Source organism: Macaca fascicularis, chromosome X (assembly GCF_037993035.2).
Source record: "Macaca fascicularis isolate 582-1 chromosome X, T2T-MFA8v1.1".
NCBI lineage: Eukaryota > Metazoa > Chordata > Mammalia > Primates > Cercopithecidae > Macaca > Macaca fascicularis.
The window spans coordinates 76418776-76435440 of NC_088395.1; the positions used below are offsets into that span (position 1 = coordinate 76418776).

A 16665-nucleotide genomic window follows, 5' to 3' on the forward strand; every position below is an offset into this window, starting at 1 on the left:
CAATGCATGTTAACAGAAATAACGTAAATAGCATTTTACAAACAATAATTTCTACTTCTTTTTTTTTTTTTTTTTTTTTTGAGACAGAGTCTTGCTCTTGTTGCCCAGGCTGGAGTGCAGAGGCACGATCTCGGCTCACTGCAACCTCTACCTCTCAGGTTCAAGCGATTCTCCTACCTCAGCCTCCCCAGAAGCTGGGATTACAGGCGCCTGCCACCATGCTTGGCTAATTTTTGTATTTTTAATAGAGACAGGGTTTCACCATATTGGCCAGGCTAGTCTTGAACTCCTGAACTCAGGTGATCCGCCCACCTTGGCCTCCCAAAGTGTTGGGATTACAGGCGTGAGGCACCGTGCCCGGCCTGAAATGGCATCTCTTTCTCTGAAAATGCATGATGGTAAAGAATACGATGGCCACTAGTATAGTTTGGTGTCCCTGCCTTAATCCATGCAAGGCACTAACAGTTTTTCCACCACTATTTTTTTTAAATAACAACTTTATTAAGATATAATTTACATACCATATACTTCACCCATTTAAAGTGCTAATGCATTGGTTTTTAGTACATTCACAGAGTTGTGCAACTATTATCATAATCAATTTTAGAGACACAAAAGGAAACCCTGTACCTATAAGTAGTCACTACCCATTTTTCCTGAACCCTCCCCTCTTCCAGCCCCTAGGAATCATTTATCTACTTTCTGTCTCTATAGATTTGACCATTCTGGACATTTCATTTAAATGGAATCATACAATATATAATCTTTTATGATTGGATTTTTCACTTAGCATAATATTTTCAAGGTTCATCCATATGGTAGCATGAATCAATATTTCATTCTTTTTATGGTTGAATGATATTCTATTATATGGTTATATTACTTTTATCCATTCATCAATGGATGGACATTAGGTTATTTCCATTTTTTGCCTGTTATGAACAACGCTGCTCTCAATATTTGTGTACATGATTTTGTGTAAACATTTGTTTTCAATTCTCTCGAGTATATACCTACAAGTGGAATTACTGGGTCATATGGTAACTCTCTGTTGAACTTTTTGAGGAACTTCTAGAATGTTTTCCAAAGTGGCTGCACCATATTACATTTCCACAAGCAACATATGAGGGTTCCAATTACTCTTCATCCTTGTCAACACTTGTTATTGTCTATTTTTTATTACATTCTTCCTACTGAATTTGAAGTGATATTTCAATTGTGGTTTTGACTTGTATTTTCCTGAAGACTAATGATTTTTTCATGTGCTCATTGGCTACTTATATATCTCCTTTGGAGAAATGTATTTTCAGATCCTTTGCCCATTTTTCCATTGAGTAGTTGTTTTTTTTTTTTTTTTAAGTTGTAAGAGTTCTTTATATATTCTGGATATGAGTCCCTTATCAGATATTTAACTTGCAAATATTGTCTTTCATTCTATGAGTTGTTTCTTCACTCTTATTTGTGTGAAGAAAAAGAAAGGGAGTATTGCCATCTTAACAATATTAAGCCCTCCAGTCTATGAACGTGAGATGTCTTTTCATTTACTTAGATCTTCTTTACTTTTTTTCAACAGTGGTTTGTAGTTTTCAGTATAAGTTCTACCCATCTTTTGTTAAGTTTATTCCTAAACTTTTATGCTACAAAGTTTAATGTCCAATTTATCTAATTTTCCTTTTGTGGCTTCTCCTTTAGGTATCATTTTGAAGAAATTATTGCCTAACCCAAGGCCATAAGGATTTACATTAATGTTTTCTTCTAAGAGTTTTATAGTTTTAGCCTTTATATTTAGGTCTGTGATCCATTTTTAATTTAATTTAATTTTATTTTTATTTTGGCAAGCCTGTATTGGCAACCTGCACTGAGGGATGCATTGATGCAGTCAATATCTGAAAATGAACTATTAAAAAATAAGTGTAAAACAGTGTCTTAGGTTAGGGTCCCTGAGAAATACACTCTAAGATGGAGTTTAGAATATAAGCAATTTGTTGGGGAATGCAATCCAATCAACCCCTGCGGGGACGTGAAGGAAAGCATTGAGCAGTGGAAGGAGTCGAGCTGTTAGTACAAAGTCTTCACAGGAGCTCTGGGGCTGGGATGGCAAAATGAGAATACTCTCACATTGAAGGGGGCCTTTGTATCCTACCCTTTCACAGACTAATCAAGGGATTTGTACTGCCCTGGGAAAAAGAGGTTCTTTCTGGACAAGGGTAATTTCCTTGAGGGATTTGGCTGAGACTCAGTACCTCACTCCTGAAGCAATGAACAGGACATGCACCTCACAATGGTAGTGTTAATTCTCAGTGGAGGAACTGTGTTGGGATACTATGGGGGAAAGAAAAGACAATTAGTATGTGGATATGCCTCTATGTCAGTGAAAACTTTCATAGAAGAGGTGATACTTGGACTGCCTTGCAATATGGAGGTGTATTTATCAGGTAGTATAGAGAAATAGTATTCCACAGATATACATAAGCAAATCCTGGTGCTTTTTATTTATTTTTTTTGAGACAGAGTTTCCCTTGATTGCCCAGGCTGCAGTGTAATGGCGTGTTCTCGACTCACTACAACCTCCACCTCCTGGGCTCAAGCAATTCTTGTGCCTCAGCCTCCCAAGTAGCTGAGATTACAGGCATGCACCACCATGGCCGGCTAATTTTTGTATTTTTAGTAGAGATGGGGTTTTGCTGTGTTGGCCAGGCTGGCCTCAAACTCCTGGCCTCAAGTGATCTGCCTATCTTGGCCTCCTGAAGTGCTGGGATTACAGGCTTGAGCTACTGCACCTGACACAGTGGCTTAGAGTGTACGAGCCAGGAGGAGGATTGAAGAGGAGGATAGTGAGGTGGTGACAAAAGATGAAACTGCAGAAGTAGCAAGGTCTAGATTATGGAGAGGTAAATGGCATGCCCAGAAGTTAGTATTTTATTCTAGCAGCAAGGCAGGCCTTTAAGCAAAGGAAGATCTTGTATGATCCATGTTTTATTTAATTTTTATATGTGGTGTGAGGAGTGGATCCAACTTCATTCTTTTACTTGTGGATATTCAGTTGTCCCAGCACCATTTGTTGAAGAATGTTTTTCCCCTATTGAATTCTCTTGGCACTCTTGTCAAAAATCAATTGATTGTAAATATAAGAGTTTATTTCTAGACTCTCAATTCTACTCCATTAATCTATATGTCTGTCCTTATGCCAGCAGTACTACATTGTCTTGATTACTTTGTAGCTTTGTTGTAAGTTTTGAAATCAGGAAGTATGAGTCATATAACTTTGTTCTTCCTCTTCTTTTCTTTTTTTTTTTTTTTTTTTTTTTTTTTGAGACAGAGTCTTGCTCTGTCACCCAGGCTAGAGTGCAGTGGCGCGATCTCGGCTCACTGCAAACTCTGCCTCCCGGGTTCAAGCAATTCTCCTGCCTCAGCCTCCCAAGTAGACGGGATTACAGGCACCCGCCACCGTGCCTGGCTAATTTTTGTATTTTTTAGTAGAGACAGGGTTTCACCATCTTGCCCAGGCTGGTCTCGAACTCCTGACCTCATGATCCACCTGCCTCGGCCTCCCAAAGTGCTGGGATTACAGGTGTGAGCCACCGCACCCAGCCCAACTTTGTTCTCCTTTTTCAAGATTGGTTTTGGCTATTCTGTGCCATATGAATTTTAAGATCAGCCTGTATTTTGATAAGGTTTTGTTTAATCTGTAGATCAATTTAGGGAGTATTGCCATCTTAACAATATTAAGTCCTCCAGTCTATATTGTGGGATGTCTTTTTCGTTTACTTAGATCTTCGTTACTTTCTTTCAACAGTATTTTGTAGTTTTCAGTATAAGTTCTACACGTCTTTTGTCAAATTTATTCCTAATGTTTTATTTTATTTTGCTGCTATTGTAAATGGGATTGTTTCTTAAATTTTATTTTTCAATAGTTCATTGCAAAACTAGAATTAGAGCTAATTTTTAATATTGACCTTGTATACTGCAAGCTTGCTAAACTTGTTTATTAGCTTTAGTACGGTCTTTTTGTGTGTGTGTGTGGATTCCTTAGACTTTGCTCTATGTAATATTATGTTATCTGCAAATATTATGTAATATCCAGTTTTCTGGATGCCTTTCATTTCTTTTTATTGCATAAGTTCATAACTATAACCTCTAGTAACAATGTGTTGAATAGAAGTGGTAAGAGCAGACATCATTGTCCTGTTAGGGGGAAAATATTCAGTCTTTTATCACTTAGTATAATGTTAGCTCTGGGTCTTTCCTATGTACCCTTTAATCTGGTTGAGGAAGTTTCTTTCTATTCCTAATTTGTTGAGTATTTTTATCATGAGAGAGGGTATTGAATTTTGTCAATATTTTTCCATGTGTATTGAGATATTCATGAATTTTTTTCCTTTATTCATATGATATATTAATTGATTTTCTGATATTAATCCAACCTTGCATTCCTAGGATAAATTTCATTTGGTCATGTTATGCAATCCTTTTTATGTATTACTGGATTCAGTTTGCTAGTATTTTGTTGAATATTTTTATGACTATATTCTTAAGAGACATTGGTCTATAGTTTTCTTGTAATGTCTTTTTCTGGTTTTGGTAACAAGGTAATACTGATGTCGTAGAATGAGTTGGAAAGTATTCCCTCCTCTTGTATTTCTTGGAAGAGTTTGAGATGCATGGATATTAATTGTTCTTTAAATATTTACTAGAATTCATCAGGGAAGCCATCTAAGCCTGGGCTTTTCTTTGTGAGTAATTTTTTTATTACGAATTCAATCACTTGTTTTAGGTCTATACATCTTTTCTACTTCTTCCTGAATCAGTGTTGGAAGTTTTTGTTTTTCTAGGTACTTTCCCATTTCGTCTAAGTTATATAATGTGTATACATACAGTTATTCATTGTATTCCCTTATAATCCTTGATGTATGTTTATGGTTAATAGTAATGTCCTCTCTTTCCTTCTGAATTTTAGTAAATCAAGTCTTTATTTTTGGCTTCATCAGTCTAACTAAAGGTTTGTCAATTTTGTGGATATTTTCAAAGAAAAAAATAGCCTTTTGAACAGGGAAGTAGTAAATTAATCATTTGAAGGCAGCTAGTAGCCCCTATATAATGGCCTCACTGACAGTGTGTTCTTGGCCATATGTTTCTTAACCTCCTGGAACCTCAGTTGCCTCATCTATAAAATGGGGTGATATGGCTTGCCTCATAGATTTGTCTTTAAAATTAGATGAATTAACGTGTAAAATCTCTAGCACAATACCTATTTATGACAGATATTATACCTTTCAGTGAATGCTCATATCTTTTTCTTCCATATTATTGTGCTGACTCTGGTTTTTACTGCATTATTCTTCAGTAGCCAGCTTTAATTTAATAAAGTAAACATTAAAAATGACTTCTCTTTTAAAGTCTGAAAAAATATTTTTGTGCTTTTTCTTCTACCATATAATCAAAATGATACTTATTTTCACTAAAATTTAGGCATACAACCAATTTCAGAATGTAAGCAGGTGAAACAGCGGATTAATATTAATCATAGATGAATGTAAAAGCACAGCTGAGATTGTACATAATAAATTATCATGCTCTGTATTATTTTCGTCTTCTTCTCATCTCAGTAGTAATTTTATTTCCTATTAAATAGCCATAGAGATAATTTCTTTCTTCTTAAAGTAGAGCACCATCTCTCAGATAACTTTAACATTTCTGAGACAATTCTGACCTTTTAATGAACTTTATGATAGTTCAGCAGTGTTATAAATAATGAACCTGAAACTCTAAAAAGTTATCAAAACTTCTTTCAAATTGTGGTATATAATTTATTCAAGTAGAGAAAGGTAACTCTAATCAATTTTTATATGTTATTAAAAGTTTCTACGTGCTATTAGTAGGATTTATATTCTCTCTTTCCTAAGTATCTTTTGTCCTAACTTCCTCCATAGGTATGCACCTTTATTGCTTGCCTGTAACTTGAGGAAATAAGAACATTTCTTCTAGACTGTGAGTCAATGAAAAGTGACTCCCCTATGGAAATAGGAATTGAATGCTACAGTCTCATGTATGAACTCGGTATTTGGCCTAGATATTTTCCCTTTCTCTGAAATGAGGAAGATGTTATGGCACCTCACTTCACATTTGCCTGACCAGCTGTTGTAAAATGTATCTTCATGAACCCTATTTACTGGCTTCACTCTATGGATTACCTGTAGAGCAAGAATAATTGAATTGACAAATAGGGTTATGATTAGGCTATGATAGAACCTCTCTAGCCCAGCCTAACACAAGTAGATCACAAAACACCTTTATTCTAACACTGATGGTAGGAATGTCAGGGATGTCAGTAGAGTTCCCAGGGGTAACTTTCATCTCAATAGGTCTCCAACTCCAACCAGAAGACAGGTTTTGCCATGGAAAACAGAGAGTGAAAACTCATGAATGAATGAGAAAAATTCATTCTCACGAGACCTGCCTTAGCTAGCTAACACACATCATTAGCAATGCGATCTTAACGGAATTGTTAAACATCTCCAAGCTTCAATTTCCATGAATGTGGGTGGTGATAACAGGATTGCTGAGAAATTTTAATAAGATAATTAATGTAAAGTACTTAACACAGTGCCCAGTTCATTGTAAGGGATTTTCATCAAGTTTTGTCAAAATAATTTCTCTCCTATGACCCACTTGGGTGTTGTAACAGGTCCGTTAAAGCTTTCTTTTACTATATCTGAAATTTTTGTCCTATATTCTTTAGATCAGTGCTTTTATTGTTGATGGTTTGGGTTTGTGTCCCTACCCAAATCATGCTGAATTGTAAGCCCCAATGTTGGAGGAGGGACCTGGTGGCAGGTGATTGGATTATGGGGGCAGATTTCCCCTTGTTTTTCTCAAGAGGGTGAGTTCTCAGGAGATTTGGTTGTTTAAAGGTGTGTAGCATCTCCGTCCTTGTCTCTCTTCCTCCTGTTCTGGCCATGTAAGATGTGTCTGTTCCCCCTTGCCTTCGCCATGATTGAAAGTTTCCTGAGGCCTCTCCAGCCATGCTTCCTGTGCAGCCTGTGGAACTGTGAGCCAATTAAACCTTTTTTTCTTTATAAATTACCCAGTCTCAGGTATTTGTAGCAGTGCGATAACAGACTAATACAACTATTTAAGATAGCTTTTATGGGTCCTCTTACTTTTACCTCTATGCCCCAGTTTTTTTCATTCCTTTCTTTTATGAGTGATTTTCAGGCTTTTTATCATTTTGGAAACCCTACTTGGATCCTATTCTCAGTTATTTATTTCTTTTAACATGTAGCACACAGAACTGGACCCCATACTTTAGAGATTATTTGTCCAGCCTAGCCTTCCTTTAATTCAGCTATTAGACTTTAATCAGTGTAGACTAAGATTACTGTAGAATTTTCTTTTCAGTGGCTATTTTATGACCTTGTGGCCAGATCAAAAGAACCATTTTTGAGATAAGAGACATATCTGAAATCATAGTTCTGAACACTGATTCAAGAATTGTTTTCTTCAGCTCTGAATATTTACATGCTGGTTTCATCAGTAATCTATTTGCTTAGAGACTGATTTACTGGAAAAATGAAAACAGCATTTGTAATTATATATTAGACATTTTATTCTTATACCTATGTATCTAGATTTGATTGGTTAATTTATAAGCACCAACATTTTCCACACTTGTTCAAATTTTATTTAGGTGGACTAGCTTATAGACCATTGACTTCAAATGGAATCGCGAAGCTAATCTTTATCTGAAGTTTAGGTGATGAAAGGCTTTCTTTGCCAAGCAAAACTAATGACACTCCCGAGTTAAATGGAAATGGCCTAACATGGAAACCAAGAGTGTGTTGCCTCCTCAGCACTGCTTTCTTTCTCTGCCCTCTGGGAGGAGGGGAGAGGGTTTATGGGGAAAGGCTGCAGGAGTCAGAGCAGCCAACCTATGGCTGACCTGAATGATATTGTTAAAGGTAAAATAAATTGCAGAAGAAAGAGAGAATCAGTTTTTATTGGAATTTAGACACCATTACTTTTGCTTGGATGATTCAGAACACACTTTTAAAGGAGAAATGTAGAAGAATAAGAGGGAAGCACTAAGGATTGAGCCTCTTTTTTACCACACTTTAGATAATGTCAGAATTATTTTGTTACATTGCTTTAAGATGTGAATGCTTACTCACTCTAGTATATAGGACCATTATTTGCAAATATTTAAGGTTTTTTTTGTTTTGTTTTGTTTTGTTTTGTTTTGCTTCTGGAAAACCTCAGCTCCCTAGACTGCATTCTCTGTATCTCAATTTCCTTATTTGTAAAATGAGGACAATAAGACTACATAGAGTACTCCCTAACTTCCCAGTTACCCCATAAGGTAAGTCTTTTGTCTCTAAACTACTCTTAGGACCTCATATACTGATTTGTGTAAATTGTGGTTACTTGTGTATGTATGTTTTGTTCCCTACTAGATTATAATCTCTTTGAGGTCAGAGGCTAGCTGAGTTTTCATCTTTTTTGACCTTCATAGTTCCTTGGGTTAAAAACTTCAGTGAAATCACAAGAAAGTAATCAGAAATATAATTGGGCAGGTGGAACAAATTTGTTAAATCTGTGGGAAAACAATAACTGGTTCTTAAATAATAAATCAGCCTCAGGTTCGCTGTTCCGTAATCAGGGTGGGAACAAGGGAGAGGGGAAAGTATATGTTTCTGAAGATATCTGAGAACAGAAGCCCTGCCTTTAATATGGTTGATTTCATTGGATAATGGAGGAATCTCTTCCTAGTTATGTCCAGAAAAATTGGGAAGCTTGTCATTAGCTGTACTGTGATGCAGATGTGACTTCAAAGAATCAGTTCACTTCATCTTGTTATGTTGTGGCAGAAAGCAGTATTTCAGACTATCACAAAGCAAGGAATTTGGGTATAAGATTAAAGTCTACTATGTTCTGCATGGACAGGCATAATTTCTATTAAGTATTGATCCTTAAGGCAAAGCTAAACAGTTATAATTAGCATAGGATTTTTATTCGAAAATATTGATTTTCTACCCTCTTTCTCTAAAGCAGAGACTAAAAGTGTCATAGAATCTCTGGGTTAAAATGGAGATAGAAGTCATCCAACTCAAGATCCCATCTCCTTTGTCAATCACTTCTGCAATATCTCCATCAAGTTCTCACCATCCTAGGCTTGAAATGTGTCAGCAATGGAGAACTTGTCCTCATGGGAGATAGCTAATGTCATTTGTAGGCTGATCTAGTTGTTACAAAAGTCTTCCTTATTTAATACCACAATAATAAACTCTGCCATACCATAGTTATTCAGATGGGAGAAAGATCCCCACATCCCCCTGACTAGTCTCCAACGCCCCAACTCCAAACTAAACATACTTTCAACTGTTCCTTTGTTATTTTGTTGCACTTTCCACACTGTATATTGTAGTCATAGTTTGTAGCTGTATTTTTACACATCCTCTGAATTGTGAGCTCCTTGAGGACACAAACCACATCTTATATTTGAATGCATCTGGTATATAATGCCTTTGAGTGAGAAAAACATAGCATTAAATCTCTGCATTATCTAGGCTACTCTTGTTTGGATGTTCTCTGAGTTATCCTTTATTAAACATATATTTACTGAATACCTTTCTGTCAGTCAGATACTGTGCCAATATTTAGGAATACAATAGTGAAAGAGAAAGATATAGTTTCTGACTTTGTGAAACTTAAAATGTGTGAGATACAAGGAAATGGGCAGTACAAAACATGGTGATAGGCTGCACTAAAGGAAGGATATAGTGCATGGTTTCCAACCAAGGCTTTTGGGATCAAAGAAGGCTTCCCCCCGCCCCCATTTTCTTGTTAAAATGGGGAAAATATTTTAGATGTGGTCTGACCAGCCCTGATGATCACAGTTTTGATCTGAGTATTTCTGGATATATATGTTATTGTAGGTTAAGGTAATATTTGCCTTTATAATGCTACTACATTATTGTTCATTCATTCAATAAATATTTATTGAGTACCTATCATCTCTTTAAATCTTTAGGCAAATTAAAGTTAAAGATTATACTTTCAGGGATCATTTCTACAGTTTATTACTGGAGAAGTTTCTTTGAATGTATAGAGCACTAAAAAACATATTATCTCCCGAGTGTAAAGCTGCCTCTTGGTGTTGGTTTACTTCAATTGCCATTTGCCATTAATGATTGTTCTTCTTTTCTTTTGGGAGAGTAAGAGACAGAGGACACAGTCTGGGTGGGGAAAAATATTAAGTTTAGCAGTCTAATTGAGCAAAGAACTATTCATGAATTGAGCAACCCTCAAAACGAGAACAAAGGGAGGGGAGAGAAGGAGAAGATGACAGGGTTGGCAATCACTACTCTGCTTTCTCTGTTTAACCACCATGACTATGATAGCTCTTCCTCACACAGGCCAAAATCAATCTGATCTCCAGAGAATAGTTTAGGTGAGTTAAGTATGGACATAATGACATACTATACTGGAAAATACTTTATAAATTAAGTGCTATGTATATACTATAATTATAATAATAATATTTCCACCTAATTCCTCCCAGTAAAACTTCATTCTCTTCCATGTCACCCAGCTCTCTGACAGAGTACCTCTGATCATACCCTTCTACCATATCACATCTTCTCACTTCCCCATTGTAAATAAGCTTCATGAAGATACAATCCAATTGATTCAGTTAACTTTGCCAGTTTCAGTTTTTAGATGCCATTTGTCCTTTCAGTCTTTCCGGAAGACTGAGGGTGATAAAGACAATGATAATGCCATTGTGTTCATGACACCTTATTCAATTGCTTTATAATTTGTCCAGTAAAATAGTACTTCTATTGCTGGAGATTTCTCCAGGAGTGCTCCATAAAGGAAATACATGTTTTAATAACCTTTTAGCTACTGTTATAGTATTGGCCTTCCTACATGGAAAGCTCCTATCCAATCAGAGAATATAGACTATTATGAGAACATACTCATATCCCATTTAAGATGGCAAATGAATGAAATTCCTCTGTAAATGTTCAAATGGCCCATCAGAAAATAGAAGTGTACCACCTGAAGTTTTTATTGTCTTCCAAGGATTACGGGTTTGACAAAGCAAACATTGGTTATAAACCATTTTGGCAATTTTAAAATAATCCCCACACTAATATTTTTTCATAATTGGCATAATTTTTTTATACTCCATGATGAGTTAGGGAGTACAGAACTTTTAATAATGAAGGCTTTAAAGACTTGAGAAAGACCAGGTGGCCATCTGTGCCCTCCATGAGTCCATGCTTAATACTGAATTTATATTCTTTTAAATATCAGATTTGTTTCTCTAATTCAGGTGTAGCACTGTTTATTAAATAGGGTAAAATAGGTATTCTGACCTCAATCAGTCTTACAGAGTTCTTTTAAATTGCGTATCTTAACAATTTCAGTACTGGCTAACTTGGTGTGAAAATCTGCGAAACCTTTTCCTTAGTATTTAATAATTCTTGTTCTGCGTTTGGGTTAGCAGTTTTATAAAACTAGTTTCTTCATTAGAGATCTGGAAATTCTCACCTACTCTAATGGTATGATATTAAAGTTATCAGAAATCTGTACTTGTCAGAGTCCTTTCCATGAATCTCCTTGAAGACAAAACACTTTAGGTTTATAGTTGCTCAGGAAAGTACCAGAGTAAACAACCATCTGTGAATAACAAGGCTTAAAATGGCCATGGATAAAGGCCTGTTGAGAGTTCACTACAATGTTGATGCAATTGACAAGGAAATTCAGTTATTTTTGCTGCATACAACATTTTAAGATAACTAGATTTATGACATCATTATACCAGGACTACTAGTTTTCTATGAATTTTATATAATTTCTGAAACACATATTAATAACACATCCATAAAAATATAACTCAAAGGGTTAGCTTTACTTATTATTTGACAACACTTTGCATATAATTTAATATATCAAGTAAGCCCAGTTAGTTTATATTTATCTTTTCATAAAGAGAGGTGTCCTTTTGAGATGTTCCAAGGGCCTATCTGGAAAATCCCAAAGTTAGTTCAAAGTCAAGAAAGAGACTTAAATTAGAATTTGATTTTGTGAAGTTTGTAAAAAATATCAAAGGTTTCAGCCTGGCATGGTGGCTCATGCCTCTAATCAAAGCACTTTGGGAGGCCAAGGCAGGTGGACTGCTTGAACTCATGAGTTTGAGACCAGCCTGGGCAACATGGCAAAACCCTATCTCTACTAAAAATATAAAAATTAGCCAAGTATGGCGGTGTGCCCCTGTAGTCCCAGCTACTTGGCAGGTTGAGGCAGGAGAATCGCTTGAACTTGGGAGGCAGAGGTAGCAGTGAGTTGAGATCGCACCACTGTAGAGAAAGAAAAAGAAAAAGGAAAGGAAGAAGGAAGGAAGATAAAGAAAGAAAAAAATATATATGGTTTGAAACACTTGATCAAAATACGATGATAAGTGACTGTGAAATAACAGTAATCATTTAAATAGAGTGATAGTTAAAAGACTTTAAAAGGCAAATATAGAAACATGGTTGTAGAAAAATCCTTAGCTCTTTTAGAGGACTCAGTTTTCCTTCTTTCTTTTTTTTTTTTATGGAGTCTAGCACTATAGCCTGGGCTGGAGTGCAGTGGCACGATCTTGGCTCACTGCAACCTCCACCTCCCAGGTTCAAGCGATTCTCTTGACTCAGCCTCCTGAGTAGCTGGGATTACAAGTGCCCGCCACCACGCCCAGCTAATTTTTAGTAGAGACAGGGTTTCACTATGTTGGCCAGGCTGGTCTCAAACACCTGACCTTGTGATCCACCTGCCTCCTGCCTCGGCCTCCCAAAGTGCTGGGATTACAGGCATAAGCAATTGCGCCCAGCCTCAGTTTTCTTAAATAATCAAAAACCCAATATAGAGCATGAAGCACAAGGAATCATCTTGATAAAGCATAGAAACTTTGTTCCTAGGCCAGTTACCTACTAAAAAGGTAAAGAAAAAACTTTCAAAATTTCCTATTAAGAGCAGATCAAAGGCCAGGTGCAGTGGCTCATACCTGTAATCTCAGCACTTTGGGAGGCCAGCACTTTGGGAGGCCGAGGTGGGTGGATCACCTGAGGTCAGGAGTTTGAGACCAGCCTGACCAACATAGTGAAACCCCATCTCTACTAAAAATAGTAAATTAGCTGGACGTGGTGGCACATGCCTGTAATCCCAGCTATGTGGGAGGCTGAGGCAGGAGAAATGCTTGAACCCGGGAGGCAGAGGTTGCAGTGAGCTAAGATCGCACCATTGCACTCCAGCCCGGGCAATAAGAGTGAAACCCCGTCTCAAAAAAAAAAAAAAAAAAAGAAACAGATCAATATTCCAAGAAAGCCTTATTGTTTCAACACAAGGTACCAAATTCTAGTTTTGCATCAGTGTACATTCAGTAGTAAGGCTCAATTTTTAGAAAAACTTGTGAATAATTCCCTTCTAATCTTAGCTTGATCACACATAAAATTACTTTCATAAGATTCATCTTCCACAAGCCTTCTATACTCTTTTTATGTTTCTTATTTTTCCTATACCTTTTGGTTTCTCATTTTGGAACAATCAATCATTCTACTTTAGAATAAAAATTACCCTCTTTTTTTTTTCTTCCATACCTCATAGCTTCACTTACTAAAAACATGTCTTACATTACTCACATACAATAGTTGTTTTCCTTTTATTTCTATTTTAAATTACCATAAATTGATTAGGATTTTCACCTCTTAGTAATCTTAATTTCTAGTGAAAACCCAGGAAGTAAAACCATTTAAAACCCTCTGTTATATACAAACATTTTATGAATATGCATTTCATAATTTCTAGAATATGTGCTTCCTCGTAGAATAATTTTTTCATGTTTACTAACAGACCCAAATAGCATACCTATACTGTTTGAAAGCAAGATGCCAAAATATGTATACTTTAAACTTATGTTTTGTAATTAATAGTTTGGTATTTTTAACTTACTTAGAAATGACCTAGACATTTCATGAATATGGATTACAGTAATTCCTCCTTTACTTCAGTTTCAGTTATCTGTGGTCAATTGCAGTTCAGAAATAGGTGAGTACAATACAATGAGATATTTTGAGAGAGGGAGAGTGAAAGGTTCTTACATTGGTTCGAACCCCAAGAGCACACACAACACGAGTCAGTGTGGACCAACACGCTGTTTAAATGAGCGCCTGGGTGCAGGCGGGCTGAGGCCTAACATGGCGTCAGCACCAAATGGGGACGGGGCAGGGATTTTATAGTCTCCTGTAAACAGGAAGTGTCTCAGTCTGATGTAACTGCTACACGGTACCCTGACGGCCTCTCAGTCTTCAGGGGGTATGTGTCTTCTGGCCATCTGTCTTCCTGCTTCTGCTATCTTGCTGAGGCATGCTGTTGGTGCAAGTGATCTTGCGTCTTGGGACTGGGCCTGAGGAGGGAGGAGTTATTCATTCCCTTAAGATTTCAGGCCCTGGGGAGAATCTTTCAGAGAGAAAGACCACATCTATATTACTTTTATTGTAATATGTTATTGTAATTTTGGTATTTTATTATTAGTTGTTGTTAATCTCTTCCTGTGTCCAATTTATAAGCTAAATCTTATCATAGGTATGTATGTATAGATAACAATATAGTATATATAGAGTTTGGTACTATCTTTGGTTTCAGGCGTTGATGAAAAGAGTTGAACTCTGGAAAACATTTTAAGAGATTTATTCTGAGCCAAATATGAATGACCAATGGCCTGTGACACAGCCCCAGTAAATCCTGAGAACATGTGCTACAGCTTGGTTTTACACATGTTAGGGAGACATAAGACAACAATCAGTTCATGTAATGTGTCCATTGATTTGGTGTGGAAAGGCAGGGCAACTGTATGCTGGGGCTTCCAGGTCATAGGCAGATTCAAAGATTTTCTGATTGGTAATTGGTTGAAACAGTTATTATCTAGAGACCTGGAATCAATAGAAAGAATGTCTGGGTTAAGATAAGAGGTTGTGGAGACCCGATCATGCAGACAAAGCCTCCAGGTAGCAGAAGTAACAGGCTTCAGAGAGAATAAATTGTAAATATTTCTTATCAGACCTAAAGGGTCTGTTCTATTAGTTTTAAGGTCTCTGTTTTGATGTTAATGCCAGTCAGCTGTGCCTGAATTTCAAAAGAGAGAAGGGTATAATGAAGAATGTTCCATTATCACCTGAACTAGTTTTCAGGTTAACTTTGGAATGCCCTTGCCCGTAGGCGAGGAGTAGGGGGAGTGGGTGGGAGGGTCCATCAGTGCATCCACTGGATGTCTTGGAATTTATCTCCCAAGTATAAGGTGGGGACTAAAGTACTTAATATAACATAGAATGATTTTAAGATTTTAAGTTACTGAAAAAGATTTTTGAAATTTTGACAAGTTTACTTAAACTTGTATCCCATTTACATTCACTTAATTTACTTATTCTTGACAATTCTTGAATTGCTCATTAAACAAAACTGGCCATTGTAGGAGTTCAGGAAATAACACCCTAAAATATGTATATTGGTATACATATTTTTGTTATGTTGATGACTTTGAGCTGAAGCACTTGAAAAACAGCAAAATAGGCCAGGCGCGTTGACTCACGCCTGTAATCCCAGCACTTTGGGAGGCTGAGGTGGGCTGATCACCTGAGGCCAGGAGTTCAAGACCAGCCTGGCCAACATGGTGAAACCCCATCTCTACTAAAAAAAAAAATACAAAATTAGCCGGATGCCATGGTGGGCACCTGTAATCCAAGCTACTCAGGAGGCTGTGAGGCAGGAGGATAGCTTGAACCCGGGAGGCAGAGGTTGCAGTGATCTGAGATCACTGATTTATTTTATGCGACCACCGGAGCAGGCGCCAGAGATGAGGCAAGTAGGCAAGGTAAAAAAAACTTTATTAGCTAGCCAATGTGAAGGAGGAAAGGGCGAGGTTCACCAGTCTCCAGCGGTGGAGGCCGAGGAAGTCGCTCCGGCATTCTCGGGTGAGGTTCCTAGGTCCGCATATGAGGAGGGGCCGAGGAAGTTCCCAGCGGACGTCTGCCGGGAGTGGTTTTATTATGTCTAGGGCCTGGGAGTGGGAGAGCAGTAGGCAGGACACGGGCCTGTCGGGGGGCATTCCGTAGGCCCGGCTAGGTAGGTTTTGGTCTCCTCGTTCGGACGTCACATTGCACCTGTGCAGTTGGTCTGCATTTTTCCTGGGCACGGGCTGCATTTTCCCGCGCACGGGTAAGTTGGTGATGAAGAACCCGGAAATGCGCCATCTTAGTTGTCTTTGTCCTCTCCCCCCATCCAGACAGTTCAACCTTTTATTGATTATAGTGATTGGGGGCGTCATTATCTGTCTAACTGCTTCCTGCTGTCAGAGGGCGTCGTCATGAGGGTCTGTGGTTGGTATCTGGACGTAGGGATGTAGGAGCATCTGGTTGAAGGCGACACAGGTGATCTCTTGAACTTTGGCTCGGAGAAATTTGATTAAAATGGGGGCAAAGCATACGATAAGACAGAGGATTAATATAGGAATGAGGAATGGGAGCATTTGTTGTATTACTGGTAATAACCATATAGGTGGACCAGGGGTTAAGAGAGTGTTGTAGTTTTTGAGTTCTGTTTTAATCCTGTTTAGAGTTTGGATATTGG

General features: G+C 37.4%; 1 protein-coding gene and 1 pseudogene across 5 annotated transcripts in view; both read left to right on the forward strand.

Annotated features, from left to right (window-relative positions):
* The window catches only part of EDA (ectodysplasin A), a 442324-nt gene that overhangs the window by 66343 nt on the left and 359316 nt on the right, over positions 1 to 16665 (forward strand). The window lies entirely within an intron of this gene.
* On the forward strand, positions 10042 to 10236 carry LOC123571547 (small nucleolar RNA U3; annotated as a pseudogene).